The sequence below is a fragment of the Sturnira hondurensis genome, unplaced genomic scaffold, assembly GCF_014824575.4.
Source record: "Sturnira hondurensis isolate 20B ecotype Veracruz unplaced genomic scaffold, ASM1482457v3 Scaffold0016284, whole genome shotgun sequence".
NCBI lineage: Eukaryota > Metazoa > Chordata > Mammalia > Chiroptera > Phyllostomidae > Sturnira > Sturnira hondurensis.
The window spans coordinates 5,074,485-5,095,917 of NW_028088915.1; the positions used below are offsets into that span (position 1 = coordinate 5,074,485).

A 21,433-nucleotide genomic window follows, 5' to 3' on the forward strand; every position below is an offset into this window, starting at 1 on the left:
AAAAATGAAATCATATCAAGCAGCTTCTCTGACCATAGTGCTATGAAACTAGAAATTAATCACAAGAAGAACACTGAAAACTATGCAAAGACATGAAAGTTAAATAACATATTATTAAACAATGAATGGGGCAACAATAAAATCAAGTAAGAAATCAAAAGATACCTTGAAAAAAGTGAAAATGAGAACACAACAGTTGAAAATCTCTGGGACTCTGGGAAAGCAATCCTAAGAGGGAAATTCATAGCATTGCAGGCCTATCTCAAAGAACAAGAAAAAGTTCAAATAAACAATCAAACTTTACACTTTAAGGAACTTGAAAAAGAACAACAAACTAAGCACAAAGTGAGTAGAAGGAAGGGAATAATAAAGATCAGGGCAGAAATAAGTGAAATAGAGTCTAAAAAATACAAATGATCAATGAATTCAAGAACTGGTACTTTGAAAAGATAAATAAGATTGACAAATCTTTAACCAGACTTATCAAGAAAAAAAAAAAAAGAAAAGACCCAAATAAATAAAATCAAAAATGAAAGAGGAGAAATAACACCTGACACCAAAGAAATACCAAGGATTGTAAAGAAATATGAACAACTATATGCCAACAAACTGGACAACCGGGACAAAATAGAAAAATTATTCAAAACATACAGTCTTCCAAAACTAAATCAGGAAGAATCAGAGAACCTGAATAGATAGATTACACTTAGTAAATTGAAGCAGTAATAAACAACTAAACTCCCAAGAAACAAAAGCCCTGGACCAGATGGTTTCGCAGGTGAATTTTACCAAATAGTCCAAGAAGAACTAATACCTCTCCTTTACAAACTATTTCAAAAAATTCAATGAGGCTCCTGACTCACTTTATGATACCAAATTTTCTAATTCCAAAAACTAGATAAAGACACTACAGAGAAAGAAAATTATAGACCAATATCCCTGATGAGCACAGATGCTAAAATTCTCAATAAAATATTAGCAAACTGAATACAGCAATGCATAAAAAAGATCATACACTATGATCAAGTAGGATTTACTTATTCAGGGAATGAAACTTTGGTACAACATTTGCAAATCAATAAATGTGATTCACCACAACAGAATGAAGGAGAAAAACTACATGATCATATCAATAGATGCAGAAAAAGTACTTGATGACATCCAGCACCCATTTATGATAAAAACATGTGGAAAGTAGGATTAGAGGGAACATGCCTACACATAATAAAGTCCATATATGACAAACCCACTGCCAGCATCGTACTTAACAGGCAAAAACTACAAGTGTTCCCTTTAAGAGATCTGCTTTTACCTCTCTTATTCGACACAGTATTGGAAATCCTACCCACAGTAATCAGACAAGAAGAAATAAAAGGCATCCCAATTGGAAAGAAGGAAGTAAAATTCTCTTTATTTGCAGATGATGTGATACTATACAGAGAGAATTCCAAAGGTTTCACCAAGAAACTACTAGACCTGATTAATGGATTTAGCAAAGTAGCAGGATACAAAATTAACGTCCAGATATCAGTTGCATTTTTATGTGCCAATGATGAACTAACAGAAAAGGAAATTAAGAAAACAATCATTTTCACAATTGCTACAGAAAGAATAAAATACCTATGAATAAACCTAACCAAGGGCGTAAAAGACCTGTACCTGGAAAATTATAAAATGATAAAGAAAGAAACTGAAGAAGATACAAATAAGTCAAAGCACATACTGTGTTCATGGACAGAAAGAACTAACACCATTGAAATGTCCATACTACTTAAAGCAGTCTATAGATTCAATGCAATTCCTATCAAGATTCCAATGAAATATTTCTAGAAGTTGAATAAATATTTCAAATTAAAAAGCTTCTGCATGGCTAAAAAAACATCAGCAAAATAAAAGGGGAACCAACCATATGGAAAAATATATTTGCCAATAATACCTTGGACAAGAGTTTGATCTCCAAAATAAATAAAGAACTCGCACGATTCCATACCAGGAAGACAAACAGTCCAATTTAAAAAATTGGCAAAGGGCCTAAACAGACACTTCTCCAAGGAAGACATACAGAGGGCCCAGAGACATATGAAAGAATGATCAACATCACTAGCCATCAGAGAGATAGAAATTAAAACCACAATGAGATACCACTGCACATCAGTAAGAATGGCCATCATAAACAAATCAATAATCAGCAAAAGCTGGTGAGGATGTGGAGAAAAGGGAACCCGAGTACACTGTTGGTGGGAATGCAGACTGGTACAGACACTGTGGAAAATAGTATGGAATTTCCTCAGACAACTAAAAATGGAACTGCCTTTCAGCCCAGCTATCCCACTTCTGGGACTATATCCACAGGAACCCAAAACATTAATTCAAACATGAACACCCCTATGTTCATTGCAGCATTATGTACATTTGCCAAGATAAGGAAGCAGCCCAAGTGTCCATCAGTAGATGAATGGATAGGATAACTATGGGATATTTATGCAATGGAATAGTACTCGGCCATAAAAAGAGAAAAAAGTTTTATTCTTTGCAACAGTATGGTAAGTGAAGTAAGCCAGTTAGAGAAAGACAAATACCATATGATTTCATTCACATGTGGAATCTAATGAACAAACTGAACTAAGAAGGAAAATGGGGGCAGACTCACAGATGGAGAGTAGGATGACAGCTAGCACAGAGGAGAGTAGAAGAACTGAGCAAAAAGGAAAAAGGACTCATGGACCACAGTGAGACCACAGTGTGGTCCTCACCACACATGGACCACAGTGTGGTGACTGGTGGGTATGTGAAGGGCTTCAAGGGACTAAATGGTAATGGAAAAATAACAATAATACATACATATATACATACATACTGGGAAAAGAAGGACCTCACTCCCAGGGTAACTTCTCCTCTTCTGGCCTTTTCTCCATGGAGATAACATCTAAGCCTCAGTTGTATTTCAGCTCCAGGCTCAGAAAAACAGCAAAACCAGGTGGGCAAAGCCAGAATCAACTGCAATGACTAAAAACCCTCTGAGCTGTCACTGATCAATCAGTGGAGACCATGACCCTGAAAGGGCACACCTAGAGAACTAATGAATATTCTATTTACCCCTCCCCTGAAACCTCCCCTAAGATTCTCGCCTGCAAGAAAGAGATAAAAGCCTCAAGACAAAGGACTTACTGCCTGGATCTCCCTCCAGGGAGCAGCCCAGGGAGCAGCCTAATTCATTCCTTTCTTCTTCCCCCTCTTGTTTCTCCACAGGCACGAGTCTCCTAAACTCTTAGGCCCAGGGCAGCTGGCAGCTTGTCCCAGGCTAATCCCCTGAACCTGTCCCCAAAGTCCCCTTCTCTCTGACTTCCCAGTGAGCTAAGGCAGCTCAGCCTAGGCTCTCCTGTTGCTCCTTTTATGCTGAGCCCTTCCTTGTTTCACTATCTCTCGTTCTAATAAATAGATCTTCATAGTCACCTGAACTTGTGTTGTGAAATATATCCTACACGAAGCCAAGAACCCACGCACTACAGCTGGCCTTAGGCAGACCTGCTCAGGGCCAGGCCCCTTGTCTGGTAACAATTCCTGGCGTGTCGATTTGTAGAAGAATGTTTAATGGCATAAAAAATATTCACACTGTACTAGATGTAAAAAAGATTGCACTAAGTATATAGTATGATTCGAGTTCTGAAAAATAAATATGTATAGAAAAATTTACTACAGGAATCTCTGGTGGTGGAATTATGGAATACTTATATTTTTTTCTTTAAGATTTATGTTTTTTTAATTTCCTGTAGTAAACTAGTATGATGTAAATAATAATAAAAATATTCATTTTAATAAATAAAAATACATATAATAAGGGCATACAAATTTTAAATGAATAAGAGCTTGGAATCCTAAAAAAAGAAATCCTTGTGAAAAGATAATTATCCATATTAATGAGACACTATTTAAAACCTGGACAACAACAAAGATGAGTGTCTCAAGCAAGAAATCCTTTTGTCTCAAAAAATCATTGTTTCTACTCTCGTGGATGTGACAGTGAACCTTTAAGGACATATTTACTCTATAAGAAAATTATCAATACTGGTAGGTTTTTTTTTTACTTTTTTTAGAGTTGTCTTAGGCTCGAAGCTAAATTGAGAGGGAAGCACAGAGTTCCCCTAAACCCCACATTTCCACACATGTACATCCTCCCCGGCCATTAGCATGGCCCACTAGACCAGTACATTTGTTACAATTGATGGACCTACATTGGTATTTCGTCATCTCCCAGATAGTTCACATTAGGTCTTATTCTCACTGTTGTAGATTCTGTGGGCTTGGACAATGTACAATGACATGTGTGCTTCATCGTAGTATCATTCAGTGTCATTTTACTGCCCTAAAAACACTGTGTTCCACCTATTTATCCTTCTCTCTCCCCACCCACCCCCCTTCCCTGGCAACCACTGATCTTTTTATTGTCTCCCAAGTTTTGCCTTTTCCAGAATGTCATATACTTGGAATCATACAGTATGTAGCCTTTTAAGATAGGCTTCTTTCCATTAGTAATATGCACTTAAGCTTTCTCCACATCTTTTCAATGACTTGGTGGCTCATTTCTTTTTAGCGCCGAATAATATTCTCTTGTCTGGATGGACCCCAGTGTATTTATCCACTCACCTCCTGAAGGACACCTTGGCCGCCTCCAAGCTTTAGCAATTATGACTAAAGCTGCTACAAACATCTGCGTGCACTTTCTTGTGTGGACATAGTTTTCAAGTCATTTGGGTAAATACTAAAGAGTGTAATTGCTGGACTGAATGATAGGAGCACTGCTGGGTTTTATAGGAAGATGCCAAACTGTCTCCCAAAGCAGCAGTGCCGTTTTGCATTTCCATGCTGGTGTGTTTTTAGAACTTTAATGTATCTATTAAAGTCACCAAACCAGAAAACACTGAAAAAGTGTGTCATTTCAGAACAGGAGAATTTAAAAATGTTCCCATACTTGGGATAAGACTCTTTCTCTTAGGAACTAATTAAATTATTGTTTAAAAACACACTTTTCTCTCCGACTCCCTCACTTGCCCATACTACCCTGAAGATCAGCTTTGTAAGAGCTCCCAACACACATTTCACAGTTTGCAGGCTAGAATGGCTTACTTTATAATAATGTTTACTTCAAAATGAATTTTTAAGAGATGCCAAAAGCTACTACTTCCACCCCATTCTTCCCAGCAAATACACATCCATTAAAGATCCACTTCTTTGGGGGCAGGCAGGTCCAGAAGCTAGCAGTTAAATGCAAACATCCCTGGGAGGGGAATGCATTTAACCATAAACACTTTAGTGTGAAAACTTTTATCAGGATATGCCATGCAGTCCCCTTCCAGGGCCCTAGGGAAGGAGAGAGCCTGGTGGGCCTTTGAAAGAACAGAGTCAGAGATTTGAATGGTTGCCAGGCCGCCTCTAGGAAGAAACAGCTGGGATCAGCAGGAAGGCACTAGACACTTGGCAGGAAACTGCACTGGGCAAGAGAGACTGGGGCCATAAAGATTCAGAGGCAAAAGCATTGGCTTAACTCTGTCCCCATGAAATATCCTTCATCTTCACGGCTAATCTCTGAAGTTTCTGACCACCTCACTTGATACAAACCCAGATCAGGTGGAAACCTGTGACCCAGACCTTGCAGTGGGGTGAGACGGGGTGAGGTGGGGTGGGCTGGGTTACGGAGGGATCACCGAGGGGCCCCTTGGCTTTCATTGTGGTGTGCCAGGCACAGGGCCAGTTGTTTCTGCCAAGAGCCATAAATCAGCAGTTTTAACCTGTTGCTACACAGGTAGAGTCCACAGTTATTTTTCCTGTATCTAGTTAGTGCCTTTAGCACCCAGCTGGGCTCTTGGCTAATTAGGCTCAGAGGAGCCAGGGAAGGGTAGTTAATGACTATGTTGCTAAAATGCACCACCAGTACACACTGCTTGGATTCGGCTGCAACTGAGACTTCATGTTCTCATATTTTGCTGTCTAGTTTAATCCTACTGTATATAAAATGTGTTCTTTCTCACTTAACCTATATTTGCAGTGAGTATGTTGCAAAGCATATTTGGCATAATGGGCATACCAAGATGCCTGTCTTCAATAGCTTCCTATCCAGTAGGAATGATTCAACAAATGTAGAATCAATTCATTGATGTGAGACAATTTGTGATAAATACTCACTAACAGGGATGCACATGTCCATGGAGGGGGGAATGGAAGTGGTAGAGGGTGTGGGTGGGAAGTGTATGGCGGTATAGGAGGGCAAGGAAATCCCAGGAGGTTTCATGGAGGTATCATTGTCGTGGGAGCTTGAAGATGGAGAGAATTCAGGGAGACAGAGAAAAGGGAGGATGACTGGAGGCCTGAGTGGTGCATGCACAGGCCAGGAGAAGAAGAGTATGATGTTCGTCTGGTGGTGGTAAGGGTTTGTCTGCTGGGTAGGTCAAGTCATGGTCTGCAGGAGGTGGTAGGAAGTCCATTCCGACAAGTAAGCAGTAGGGATTATAAAGTACAATGAACAAAACATTAAGGAAGTTGGAATTTATTCTGCAGGCAAGAAGAAGCCGAAAATTAAAAGCAGCTCCAGCCATATTTCTGCTGTTGCGTCGAACCCGGTTCACATTTCAGCTCAGTTAGATGATCCAAATCTATTGAGATCTTTGTTTCCAAAGACTCATTATGAAATTGCCCATGAATTTCCTCAAAGGAACACTTGTGAACCCACAGAGAAGCTTGAGAGGATCCAGAGACAGTTCCGTTTATCCTCTACTGGGGAAGTCATTTTCTTACAGAGCTCAGCTTGTGTATTGCTTAGGAACACACACTCGGTCAAGTATGAAAAAAGGCAAGAAAATGAATAAAAAGCAAGGATAGTGTTTATTTCTAGGGTGGGGGAAGAGAAGGGATCTTCCATTTTGGGGGATTATAGGGATTCTTATAATAAAAATAATTATCTTCTTAATCTAGATGAATGTATATAGGCATTTATTGTTTTTAACTGTCTATATATGTTTCTATACTCTCCTTCCTACATATGATACATTTAATAAAAACTTTTTAACCACATATATAAGAAGAGTTAATCTTAAGAAGAAGGATTTTCCCCCCAAAACCTTGAGTTTGTTACATGAAGACAGGGTAGGAAAAACTGAGACAATCTTGAAATAACTGGGCAGTAATTTGAGAAATCTCAGTGTCATTTTCTAAGAATGAGGCTGTGATTAGAGGCTTGAAGATATTAGAAAATATTAGAATAGTCACTGTAAGGAATGAGATAAGGAGTTAACCAGAGGAGAACATAAGGATTGCTAAGCAGCATTAATTAGCCGATGGTTTATGGACAGAACTATGAAAATCAAGTAGACATTTTTTCAATTAGCAGTTGGAATCTAGATAACAGTAGATTTTACCTCTCTTGACCCCAATGAAAGTATATATTCAACATTAGAGGATTAGGAGAAGGAACTTCAGTTTATCTCACATTATTAGTTGGCCAAGTTAAAGAGATCTAAGTCTAAGGAAAGACTAGTTATTGGGGCATCTTTCTATTTGGTATACCTCAGGCTCTAATTATCAGAAAATCCAAGTAACAGAGAACTACTAAAGAGGGATTTGTTTTTCTCACGTAAAAAACCAGCCCAGCAGGGGGCAGTTGCAGGCTTTGGTTGGGGGGGGGGATGGTCTCTGCAATTCTCTTGGACTTTCTCTTGTGCTATCACGTCTGCCTTGGAGGCAGGGGCACTGAGGGAGGGAAGAGAGCCCGTCTAATCAAGTCTCTCTCTTTTTACAAGGGAAGCAAAAGCATCCAGAGTCATCTGCAATACGTTTCCACATTTACCTTATTTTTTAAATTTTATAAAATATGTTAACCGATTTTAGAGAGAGAAGAGGTGGGGGAAGAGAGAGAGACATAGAGAGAGAGAGAGAGAGAGAGAGAGAGAGAGAGAGAGAAACATCGATCAGCTGCCTCCCATATGTGCCCTGATCAGAACTTGAATCCCCAACCTTTTAGTGTGTGAGATGATACTCCAACCAACTGAGCTATATGGCCAGGGCCACATTTATTTTGTTGATGAGGGCCCACTCACCAAGTCTCTGGAGCTGCACGGGAGGTGTTAGACCCTGTAGGCTGGGCTTTCCAGTCTCTGGGGCAGGAAGCAGCAAGAAAGAAAGCAGCTGGAAAAGGGTTGTAGATGAGGTTCTATTTAACACTGTGACAGTGTAAATCCTAGGGATATATAGAAATTTCAGGAAATAAGGCATGGTATGGGAAAACAACATTCCGCTGTTCTTACAACCAAGTCCAGTAAAAGACATTATCAGTTTGACTCAGAGCCAGGCTGGGAGGGCAGAATAGGGAAAAGAGAGTAAAACAGAGGGTCAGTGGCCGGGCTAGGGGAAATCGAGGAAAGACAGAACAAAGGCCACCTTCTTAACCAGATAATTTTGAGGGTCCCCCTCAGTGGGACTGGGGAGATGTAGCGGTAAGACTCAGTTCTGTGGAGACTGAGAGCTGATAAGAGGAACTCAGTACGGAATGGCTTCGGTGCACCGCTGACGATCTCAAACCACATTCTTCTTTAAGCTGCTGTCCCTGGGAGGGGGAAAGAGAAGCCATTCAAATGAGAGATGCCCTAGGTTCATCAGGACCAGTCAGCTATTGCTTGTCCTGAGAGTATTTAAAAGAATTTGCAGCAAAATTTCCTAAGCACAACAAGAAGGGGCAGCCATAATAAATTACCAGCCCCCCTGAGATACAGGAGAATGCCCAGCGTTATCTGGAACTACTGCCCTCTCTCAGGCAGCACAGACTAGATGATGCCATGATAATAAACAAGGCCCTGAATCTCAGTGGTTGAAAACAGCCAAGGTTTCTCTATCACTTGAGTCCGGAGTCACAGAGTCACACTTGGCTGGCACAGGTTAGCTAGTGTGCTCTGCTGAGGAACCCGGGCCCTCACTAAGCCACAGGCAGTGTGGGGATGCAACATTAACCCTTCGAACTACCTGGCTGGACTTTTGTGCTACTTCAACTCACATTTACTGTCACAACTCACATTTCAAAGCACATCTATAATATTTACATTTTAACTCTTTTAAGGCATACAGTTCAGTGGTGTTTAGTGTGTTCACAAAATTATGCAACCATCACCACTAAGTCTAGAACCAACCCATCACTCTCCAAAAAAGAATTCTGTAGTATTAAGCAATCACTCCCCATTTTCAACCCATCTCAACCCCTGACAACCACTAATCTATTCTGTCTCCATTGATTTGCTTCTTCTGGACACAGCATGTACAGATACATACATTACGTGGCCTTTTGGGTCTGACTTCTCTCACTTAGCATAATGTAGTCAAAGTTCATCCAGGTTATAACATGAATCAATACTTCACTCCTTCTAATGGGTGAATAATATACCATTGTGTGACTATGCCACATTTGTTTATCCATTTATCCTTGATGGGCATTTGGGCTATCTCCACTTTTTACCTCTTACAGCTAATCCTGTTGCGAATAACCATGAACAAGTTTTTCTATGAACACATACGTTTTCAGTTTGCTTGAGTATATATTTAGGAGTGGAATTATTAGATCATGTGGTAATTCTCTGTTTAACTCTTTGAGGAACTGCCAAACTCTTTCACGAAGTGGCAGTATTATTTTAGATTCCCACTAGCAACGTCTGAGGCCTCCAAGTCCTCCATCTCCTCATCAACACTCATTTCCCGTCTCTTTGATGTTCGTCTCGTGGATGTGAAGTGATATTCCTGGGTGGTGCAATTTGCATTTCATTTATGAATACTGATGTTGAGCATCTTTTCATCTGCTTATCAGCCATTTGTAAGTCATGTTTGGAGAAACATCTATTTATACTACTTGCCTATTTTAAAAATGGGATTGTTCACAGCAATGTGAATGTGCTTAATGCCACTGAAGCACACCCTTAAAAACAGGATGGTTGGTGATGTATTATGTGTATTTTACCACAACTACAAATAATTAAAAAATGGGAAAAATTGTTGGCATGCAATGGTTCCTCTCCTTTTCTTTTTTAAAACACCATATGATGTAGACAAATCTGTAGGCTTATTAGCTCCCCTCTTGTGTTAGACCAAATAATGGCCCTCCAAAGATGTCCCATTCTAATCCCTGAAACCTGCGTATATGTCACTGCTCGGGCAAAGGGACTTTTGGATGTAATTGAGTTAAGAAGCTAGAGATGGGAAGATTATCTCGGATTATCCAGTGGGTCCCATACAATTACAACGGTCCTTATAAGAGGAGGGCAGGAGGCTCAGGATGAGAGGAGATACGACAATAAAGCAGAGGTTGGAGGAAATGGTGTATTTTGAAGATGGAGAAAGGCCGCCTACCAAGGAAGGCAGGTGGCTTCTAGAATCTGGAAAAGACAAGGGACTGGACTCTGCCCTGAAGCCTCTAGAAGGATCCCAGCATTGCAAGCCCTTGTAGTGTAGTCCGTAAGATCCGTTTCTGACTCCTCATTTCCAGAAATGTGAGACAATAAACTTGTGTTGTTTAAGTTGCTCAATTTGTGCTAACTCGTTACAGAAGCAATTGGAAACTAATAGACCCAGGAATGGACAATTTCATTTTGCAGTTTCTTGTATTTGGGCAGTTTGGCAAAAGAAAATGATGGTTAACCGCACAGGCTCTGGAGTCACATGGCCTGGTTTAAACCCCTGTGGTGGCTCCATGAATCTGGCGCGTTACTTAACTTCCTTGTGTATCAACATACATATTTTGGTAAAATGCACACTCATTTCATAAGGATCCATTTAATCCTTATGAGAATAAAATGAGTTAATACATTTAAAGATTAAGTGAGTTAGACAGGTAACGTTCCTAGAACAGTATTTGGTCCACAGTGAACACTCAACACATTCTAGCTCATTCGTATAACGCTGTTGGACATTTCAGCAAACATGCTTTTTTGCACATAGAGCTAGAAATACGTTGAGAACTGTAGGTTTCTGTTTCAGGAGTGCTGCCTCCACAGTCATATTAACTGCTTAAAAATCCAGAGTGGCCGTTTTCAGCATGCACAGCCCAGCAGAGACTGCCCAGCTGTGAAGCGTTTGCGGTGCTCAGGGAAAGTCCCAGCGCTCGCCAACAGCTGCGTGCGCTCCCCCAGGAAGGAGTCTCTCTCTCTCGTTCCTCTTTTCATGTCTCTGGAGAGATGATCAGAACATTTGTGACATCTGGTCTTGGTGGTTCTTTATATCCAGTTTCATTTCTGTCTGTGAAGGTTAAAATACTCCAGGCTATATTTAAAGCCGCTTCCAGACCAGCACGTCCTACCCAGGGAACTTGCCTTTTCCGATGGCTACTTGCTTCTCCTGCCTAGACTGAAGGAGGCGCAGGATTTTCTTTTGGAGCCCAAACTTTGAAGAGCCCGACCAAGGCTCTGTGAGTGACAATGGACAACTTTTCTGTGTGTGTATGCACGTGTGTATGTGCCATCTAAGGAGACACACACACACACTCTGTTGCACCATTAGCCGCATTTCAGCGACAGTATCTGGAACTCTAACTCTAACGATAGTGATGGGCAGACTTTGTAACAGATTTCCAGAGCTGTATGAAGCAGGATCTTTGAAGCTCAACTGTACTGTTTCTAGGGGGGAGAAACCATTGCTTAATCTCAGGTCATGAAGATACACGCCTGTTTCCTTCTAATAGTGTTACAGTGTTAGCCCTTACAGTTCGGTCTTTGATCCCTTTTGAGTTCCTGTGTGTGTGTAATGGGCGATAGAGCCTCTGAGTCATTGCTGTGCATATGGACGTCCTACTGCTTCAGCACCATTTGTTGGAAAGACTGTGTTCTCCCCATTGAGTTGTCTTGGCACAACTACTGAAACTCAGTCGATCGTTAATGCTAGGGTTTAAATCCATCGATCACTAGCACTAGGGTTTATTTTTGGACTCTCAAATCGATTTCACTGACCCACACACCTACCCTTATGGCAGAATCACGGCATCTTGATGACCGTTGCTTTGTAGCAAATTTTGAAATTGTGAAGCATGAGTCTTTCCACTTTGTTCTTTTTTTCAAGATTGTCCTAGTTATTTTGGGTGCCTTGTATTTCTATATAAATTTTAGGACCGGTGTGTACATTTCTTCAAAATGAAGATGGCCTGGTTTTTGATAGGAATTTTGTTGAATCTGAAGATCAATTTGGGGAATATCGCTATCTTAATACTCTTCCAGTCCGCGCACACTCCCTTCACCTCTGTGACAACCTTGAGTCCTGAAGCAATGTCTCCAAGATGTGCCTGCTTAGCAAGGGCCATGCAGGTGACTGTGACATGTCTTCTCAGGATACTGAGCAGTGAATTAGTTGGGTTTGGGGAATTTGCTATCTATGCACTTTTCTGGGCTGCTTAATTATCTAGGATAGAGCATGGCACCCAAAGGCCAGGATAAGATGTAGTTCAATGATATCACTCAAAGTCTCAGTCAAATATCACTCAAATTCTTGTTTGTATGATGAGGTGTAGTGAGATTCCTTTTTATCTTTGGGGTAGTGCCCCCCCTACATGAAATAAAGTGGTCTGCTGTTCCCTTGAGGTCTAAACTAATCTACATGGGCCTAAGGCATGCGCAGCTGGCCTACTGTGTCCCACGTACTACTCATTAGCCAACAGCTTCTCCAAGTCTAGAGCTGGAGGGGGATGTTCTTGGAGGAAGGGCCAACAGTCCAGTGGAAATAGTTTCAGTAACAACAGCAATCTCTGAGCATTAAGGAATCAGGAAGACATGACAGCTTTAGGTGTCGTTTAAGAGAGTCAGGAGCTGGTAGACCAGCACTTTCAAGTTGTAGGATTAGAAATCATTAGTGGGGCTATAAAATCAGTGTTGTTATTTATGACCAGCATTTTTTAAAAAGTGAAATAACAAATAGAACAGGGTCACTGGAAAAGCTAAGAGTGTTTTCTGCTTCCTGAAACTCAAAGTCACCCTAAATAAGTTTGTGGGGTTTGGGAGCTCTTGTCACTGCTCCACATTTGTTGTTTTAGCTGCCCACTTCTCCTTCTCTACAGAGGCAAGCAGAGGAAGCTTAAAATAATAAGGGTTAGGCGTGAGCCTTGCTCTCTAGAAACAGCAAAGCACAAGGTTGTTGAACTGAGGGGAAAACAGTTGCAAGAGCAGTGGTTACTCTGAGGGGACAGGAAGCCAGGTAAATCATTGTGTCCTTTGAGAATAGGGACGAAAATCTGTTTGTCTTTAACCGCACAAACAAGAATAATGCAATGGGGAGTACCATGAAAAAAATTGAAGACATCTAAAGGACTACTGTGGTGGAAATACGTTTCTATTTTATTCAAGCTGCTATATTTTGAGGTTTTGTTGCTACAGAAGTTTCATCTTTATTCTAACAAATATCCATTTACAAATACAAGAAATGTGAAGAAGGTGGTAAATAGCAAACTGAGGAGAGTGGTATTTGGTTGAAGATGGATCTATCAGGGGCATGTAGGGGCTTTGATTTGTAAAATGTCTTCGTTCTTAAATTCAGTGGTGAGTTAGCCATGTTTATTGTCTTTCTCTATCTTTTTGAATGCCCAAATTATTTTGTTAAAATCTCTGCTGAAATTGGATAAGAAAATAAGAGTCAGGGATGGAGTAAATGATAAAAATGACTTGAATGAAAAAAGCCTAAAACCAAATACATTAATGAGATAAATAACCATAGATGAAAGCTATTTAGCTGCACTGTGCTTGCTCTGGTACGCCTTATGCCACATGGGGTAATGATAAGAATGATTCCTATCTGTAACATTTCTTTGCAGGGGATCAAGGGTAAGAATTTGACCTTTCAGGAATAATGTGCTCTAAATTTATAGTATCTCCTAGTTTCTTGGGTACTAGACAAAGAGCTTCTGGCAAGGAAACTCCTTCAAAATAAAGATCAGGAAGCCATACAGAGCACTGGAGTGCACATTCAGGAGTTTCAAGTGTGTTTCATTCACTTACTGAAACTTAACACTTTTGCTGAACAAGCTTGCAGCAGGTCAAGGTTAAGTGAGGAAAAGAAATAATGTTTATCTCCCATTAAAAAAGAGGAGAGTTCTGAGAAAGATTTTAGAATGCTGTTCAATGGAAGCAGGAATACAAAGTGTGCACATTGAGGAGATGTTTGAGGTTCAGCAAATCCCTTGTACCCTCTGCTCCAGAGCGCCCAGGTAAAAGGGAAACGTGTTTCCCGTGTACGTGGGAAAGAGTGAAGAGCTGCGTGCTTTGCCAAGGGACCGGAGCCCAGTGGAGGTTTCTAACTGAGGTTGTACCTTGGAGACCATCAAGGCCCAAGAACACACGTGTCATCTGGTACAACCAGCTGTGGAAACACACTGACTCTGTCCCTGGCACTCATATTGGTGCCTTTGCTCTACTCTTAAACAAAAACACATATTAAAAACACAAAGCCCGAATTATTTGTAGTCTCGTTTTCAGTATTTTGGTATTCCAGTGATAGTCCTTCTTCCTTTTCTAAATTGCCCTTTTCCTCAGTTCTCTCCTACACACTTCCGTTTTGCCATTCACCTTCTCTAGTCTCTTTTTCGACGTGTCCTACTCTTCTCCTTTTGTTGCCTCTGCCTCAGAAAAGGCCTGTGAGGGGAAATGGAAAGAGGAGGTTTAGAAAGTAAAAATGAGACATTGAGGAATAATGAAAAGAAATAGGATAAATCAGCTCCATTTTCCCCAACACAAACTTACAACACAGTTTCAACTTCAGCCATTTTCACCTCTTTTTTGCTACATCTTTGATACATTTTTCAAGGAGATTTTTTTTTCAAGTCAAGGCTGTAATTTGCAAAACATCGAAGTACAAAACAATCCATTCCCAACAGATAATGCATTGTATAAAAATTTCTAATTTGTATCAGAATGTCCTTGAAATTTGTATTACGCATTTCCCCAGAGTTGCTTTACCAACATTTTGGCTGATTATGGCAAGATGCCCTGGTGGTATGAAGTTAAACAAGGTTTTAAAATGTAATGTCCTTACATAAACAACATACTCTGTACTCTGATAACTTCAGAATTTTTTATTGTTTTACATCAGCAGTTAATTACCAACTCCTCCCACTAAGTCTTCCCTTGTCAATTCTAATTTAAAATTTTAAACTAAATACTGCAAATGATCACATATTCAGTGCCAGAAAAGCAAGACCAATCTAATGAATTAGTTATAAAAGAAGAGACATGAAGAATATGTTAGAATTTTTCATAAATTCGTATCTAAAGGTGATTATTTTATTCATCCAACTTATTTTACCCAGGAGGGAGGTAAAATTTGTCCAAAGCTGCACATGAGTTGGAGGGGCGTCCAGTCTTACAGCATTCTCTACCTGAAAATTATTCTAAATAGGCAACACTCACCCGTACCCCACCCCACGTTGTATTTATCCTTCCCTGCATGGTGGTAACTTCTCCTAGACTAATTTCTGTGAAAAAACCCCAAACCATAAGCTACTAGTTACCCTGCACTTACCTCTCTCTGCCACTTACTGGCACGTGGAGCTTTTGGGTTGTTTACTTGTCAGTCTCAGTCTGGACTGTGGACCCTTTTCTTAGTTCTGAGACAGGGAGCTTCCTGTAGTTCCAGGCACTGAAGGACTGCTGAGTAAACATTTATTGAAGGATCCGCCCAGCTCTCCTCTCTCCTAAACCAGAATCTGCAGAATTTAGAGGGCACTTTAAGATAGTGTTTTCTTTCTCCTGGGTAAGTTTTAGGCGAAGAGGTTGATTACTTGTTTTAAAGTCCTAGCCTTCCCTGTGTAAAGACAGAATCTCCACTGTGATCCTCCTGACCCTTAGCTGAGAGAAGCTGGTAAACTGGGAGAATTCAGGGGCACTTCAGTGTTGCTTTGTGTTCACGTACTACGTTGTACAAGCCACCGACGGTCACTCACCTGAAACTCTCTCACTGAAATATTTAGATGGAACTTTTCTCTGTTACTCTTTGTAGAAGAGTAGACCATACATAACTTAAAAACGTTAGTCCAGTTTTTATTATACTGGAGATCATTTGTAATTTTCTGGCATTTCATTTATGTTAGCTGTTTACCTCAAATTACGATGTTAACGTGAAAATATTTTTGATGAAATGTCATGTTAAGAGTTGACTTTTCCTTTATCTCTCCTAATCTGTAACTGTTACTTTATGAATAAGCACAGTCATTTCCCAGTGAACAGAGAAAGTTTCTCAGCCCACCGAACTACTTCTCCACCAGGCCTCATTCCACGCCTTCTCTTGCACCTACACCGTCAGCTGTATTCACTCAAACCAGGGACTATTTGTATTCTGATTATTGCCAATGAGTGATCTGCATAAAACATTCTACCTGACTATATCTAGTAGTTCATGTGTTTAATTACTAGCCACCGTTTCTGTAACTAGGAGAGCAATTACTATTTCCTTCTGTTTCTTCAGGGTTGTGATAGTGGGCTCCATCTATTAAAAAACATGAAAAAGCCAATCATGAAGATACGTCAATTGATAGCTTACCTTCTTTGACTCAACTTAACTCACTTTGAATGGACATCCAGTGCATTCCTGGTTCTGTGATGCCCACTGCGTTCAAGGCTTTAGAAAATACAAAGGTGCATGTAATGCGGATGCCATTGTTGACAAGGTCACTGATATGTTTTCCTAAATGGCTCTCCTCTGTTGTTCCCATGGATTACTACTGGGAAGTTCCTGCCACGGAGCTAGTTTTTCGGGGAAGGAAACCGAGAGTATCATCTAAAAATGGACAGCACGTTGTATGTAGCACAGGAAGTCTGGATTGAGGGCTGAGCAAGCCTCTGGGCCTGTTTCCCTCTGCCCAGAAGGGCGGTAAGGATTTGTAATGCACCATTGGTGTGGCATAGTGCACCTGGCAGCCAGCTCCAAGTTCAAACACAACTAGAGTACCTTTCAGAGTAGCATTTTCAATGTCGCTCAGCCAGGTGACATCTGAAATCACCAAAACCCAGTTGGTGACAATGACACCTAACTGGCCGTGGAGATAAGCCTGTAAGGCTACTTTAACACTTCTCGAGGATCTAAAAGTCCCCAGAGGCAGGAACACTAGTATAGATCGTGAAGACCTTGCTGGCCAGGGAGAGAACTCAGGACCGGCCCAAGGTTCTTTTCAGCACCTCTGATAATCCTAGGATATTAAATGTCAGTAACACTTTGGACCATAAGCTCTTCATCCATGGCCCCTGTAGAATGGCAGGCATGCAGCCACATTATTGAAGATTGCAAATTGGCAACAGAGGTAAAAAAATCTCTGTTTACAGCGTGGTAGAATGCTCTCAATCATTTTCTTGACAAATGTAACTTTGTGTGAATGATTTACAAGGAGATGATATTGTAGAAAAGGGAAAGTTCTCACAAGAGGAATGAGCTGTGTCCAACCAGTGGGAAACCTGACTCCTCCTCTGGGATGTTGGGTGGTTATGGAAGAGCAGGGTGTTGATACAAGGAGAGACTGACACACGAAGAAAAGAATAAAGTGGGTACAGTGAAGTAAGCAGTCTGCCCAGAAGCCTGACATTGATGAAGCACTTTCACGCTGACTGCTGCCTCCCACTGACTGCAATGGTCTTAATCCAGCCAGGAACGTGGTGTCAGATGCTTTGCTGATTCATTTCTTTATTTAAGAGGTTTTTATTGGAAGTTTGCTGTGTCAAGCATTATGCTGGACTCCAGAGATAACGAAATGGAAAAGAAAAACCTGTGATCTCCTGGAGAGTGCTAAGTAGGTTTGAATTCTTCCTGATTTTTGCATATTTTTTATTTTAGTGTGTTCAGTGGGTTTGGGGTGGACTCAAATATGATACTGGCACAATTTATCAGTCTGTATCCACAGATGGATGGTATTCACCCACTTCCCGAAATGCTTGGGGCACCATGGAAGGCTACGTGTCTGCTTTCCAGTACTTGAGAAAAGCAAGTTACAAAACTATTCATGCACAGTGATCTTTTTCTTTGTTAAAATATACATGCACAGAAAACAGTAACAAAAGGCTGTGCACCCAAATTTTATAAGCCAGCATGGGATGATAATTGAGGGTGTTTTATTTTCCTGTCTAGGTGTTTATGTGTTTTCCAAATTTTATACACTGGAATGTGTTTTGCTTTTGTGACCAGGAAACACTTTGCAAACTATATATTTTGCTAATTACTTCAAAAATAATATTTAGCCCTGGTTGGTGTGGCTTGGTGGATTGAGTGCTGGCCTGAGAACCAAAGGGTTTGATTCCCAGAGGAATCTGTTCGATTCCTGGTCAGGGCACATGCCTGGGTTTCAGGCCAGGTTCCCAGTAGGGGGCGCAAGAGAGACAACCACATATTGATGTCTCTCTTTCTCTCTTTGTCTCTTCCTCCCTCTAAAAATAAATAAAAAGCTTATAAAAATATAAATAATATTTAACATCTGTATGTAACTTCAGGGTTGTTAATTATTCCTTATCATATTTCTTAAGTATCAGGTAAGTAAGACTACCCTAATGCCTGGTTCATGCACTGGAATAACAGGGAGAAATAGAACTCATAATCTTAAAAATATGAGAACACATATTTCACTCATTCAACTATACTCTTTTTATGAGGAAAGTTATGCTAGTTGACATATTATTAGTTTGGCCTGACCCAAAGCAGAGCTTTGAGGCAAGGATTTGGGTGTAAGTACTTTATTTGGGAAGTGATCCTGGAAGACGGTGAGGGAGTGGGGAAGTGAGATGGTGAGAAAGGGAAGGCAATCTGTAATAGTGAGAGGGTTGCTACGCTGGACCCTTAGGGCTCAGTCCTGCATGAGAGAGTATGGAGAGCATACCTTGCAACTGTCTCCCCAGAAGACAAGAAACATGAGATGTCTACACACCTCCCTTATTGGGTAGGTTTGCTTCTGGAGGCACTCACTTCCTATCACTTCTTGCCTGTCGCAAATTCAGAACAAGCAATCCCATATGGCCAAAGAATACCCTAAGGTGGAGAGAGACCTGGGTCACTGAGTGAGGATGCCCCAGACTGCAGCTTCAGGGGACCTGTGGGAGGATTCAGGGAATGTGGTTGGGGCACGGACAGAGTTTGATATACTTCAAACTCTGAAGTTTGAAGATATACTTCAAACTCTGATATACTCTGAAGTCAGCTCTGAAATTGCACGGCTTACCTCCATTTAATTTTCCTTTGTGCTCACGTACACTCCTTTGTGGGTCCGGCAGCTTTCCTGGATAGGGTAGCTTCCCTTCAAATCTTAGGTCTACTCCTGGTGCAGTCTTCACACCTCAGAGCCTCTGCTCACAGTCCCGCTGGCAGGGGAGAGGGAGACTGTGGACCAGGGCACAGATGTGGGATGGCCCAGCCTGGGGGTGGAGCATAGCAGATCTGCATGTGTCTGCACCTAACTGCACAGGGAATTTAGGAGTCTAGCCTTCCTACGTGCCCAAGAAGAGAATAAGGGATTGGGTGAGCGTCTTCTCATCTCCTTGTCTGAACTTGCGAGAGTTCTCTAAACATCTAGTGCCTAATGGATACTCTATTTTTTCTTGTGAAGGTGAGCTTGAGTTCTTTACATAGGCTCTTTCGGATGCAAATGATTCCATGGACTAGCTACTGCCGAGGAACACGGAAGAGCAACCACGGTCCAGTGTGGCAAGCGATTTAGGCCAGGAGACAGAACATCTGAGAGCTCTGTGTGGACTTGCTCTTGACTAGGTGTGTGATTTTGGACACATTAGCTTCTTGATGTGAAAAATATTAAAGTAGTTACAATATTGTAGGACTGCTTAAGCTAAGTAGCTGATTGTATATATTTTCAAAGAATATTTTCATGTAAATATGTATATCTTTGTATATAATGTGTGTATATTATATTTGTCTGTAAATATATATACTATGTTTTTTTGGACCATAAGACTCACCTAGGTTTTAGAGGAGGAAAATAGGAAAAAGAATTTTGAAGCAAAAATGTGGTAAAATATTTAATAACAAATAATATTTCACCAATGTAAATGTAAACAGAGCTCAACAGCAGCATTAACAACCGTTATTCCTCCCAAATTTGGGGGCAAGTGTGTCTTATAGTCAAAAATATGGTACACACATATATATGATATATACACAAAAATTATACCTATCTGTAATGGTTAATTTTACCTGTTAATTTGAGTGAGCTGCAGGGTACCCAGATTAAACGTTATTTCTGGGTGCTTCTGTGAAGGTGTTTCTGGATGAGATCAGCATTTGAATCAGTGGGTTCAGTAAAGAAGATTGCCTTCCCCAAAGTGGATTGGCCTCCTGCAATCCACTATCCAACCAAAAAAGTAGAAGGGTGTTCACGCCTTTTGCTTCCTACATACCTGCTGAGCTGCCCTTGGGCAGGGACTTCCACCCTCAGTGTCGCTGGTTCTCAGGGGTTTGGACTCAAACTGGAACTACACCACTCACTGACTTCCCTGGGCCTCCAGCTTGCAGATGGCAGACTGTGAGCCTTCTCCGTTTCCATAATCACACAAGCCAATTCCTCAAAATAAATCTCTTCATAAATATGGATCTATCTATCTGTCTCCTATTGGTTCTATTTCCCTGGAGAACCCTGATTAATACAAGGTGCGTAGAGTTGGCACTGAGTCGGGAATGTCCACTCTTGAATGCTCTATGCTTGTTGAACTCCCCTTTCTGTCCACAGCATCTTTTCATGATCTTTCTTTTTCCTCAGAGAAGAAGCGTGTTTGTTCTACGGCTCGCAGGCCAGCCAGGCAGGTGTGTGTCGTCAGAGCTGAGCAAATGGGGGCAGCAGCTGTGGGTTAAATCCCTGCTCTGGGTAGACTGTGGGAGAAGAAACACAGGTCCTCTTGTGAAACCCAAGCAAAGCACAGACCTGTAGTCAATCCCGTCTCACCCGCAGGGCCGTTCGTGTTTCTCAGTTCTAACGTTTCTAGGGTGAGAGGGGCTTTGGCTATTTATTATACCCTGGGGGCCAGTAATCCACATACCGATTAAAAGGCTACATTTTCTAACTAACAGAACAGTGCATGGTGCCACATGACAGGGAAGGCTTTTTCTTTTTTTTTAAAGCCAGGTTTGTACAGTCAAAGCTGCTGGATGAAAGACCTTAACTTCAGAAAACTCAGCTAAAAGAATTTGACATTATATCTATAGTCCAGTTTATTTCAAGAAAGAAGTATGGGAGGATGGCATTCCTACCAGGTATGTGAAACAGTGACCGTATTAAACAGTTTCAGTGACTTTTTCATTCTTCATTCTTTCTTTTATTCGTTCTTCAGAAATTTTTGAGGGGCAGTCACAGAGCAGAATCTATGATAGATGCTGGATCACCTCTTTTGACTATTTCTCTATGGTCAGAGGAGGCCCATTGGGCCCAGCCAGTGCTGCAAGTACAGATTCCATG

The 21,433-nt window shown here is 41.0% G+C and overlaps 1 long non-coding RNA gene across 1 annotated transcript; it reads right to left on the bottom strand.

Moving 5' to 3' along the window:
- Positions 1 to 6,525: 6,525 nt before the first annotated feature.
- On the bottom strand, positions 6,526 to 15,617 carry LOC119000777 (uncharacterized). The gene is made up of 3 exons (XR_005069406.1): positions 15,520 to 15,617; positions 8,428 to 8,593; positions 6,526 to 6,823 (listed from the first exon to the last, which is right to left on the bottom strand). It is a non-coding gene; the product is annotated as an uncharacterized LOC119000777 (long non-coding RNA).
- Between the last annotated feature and the right edge of the window lie 5,816 nt (positions 15,618 to 21,433).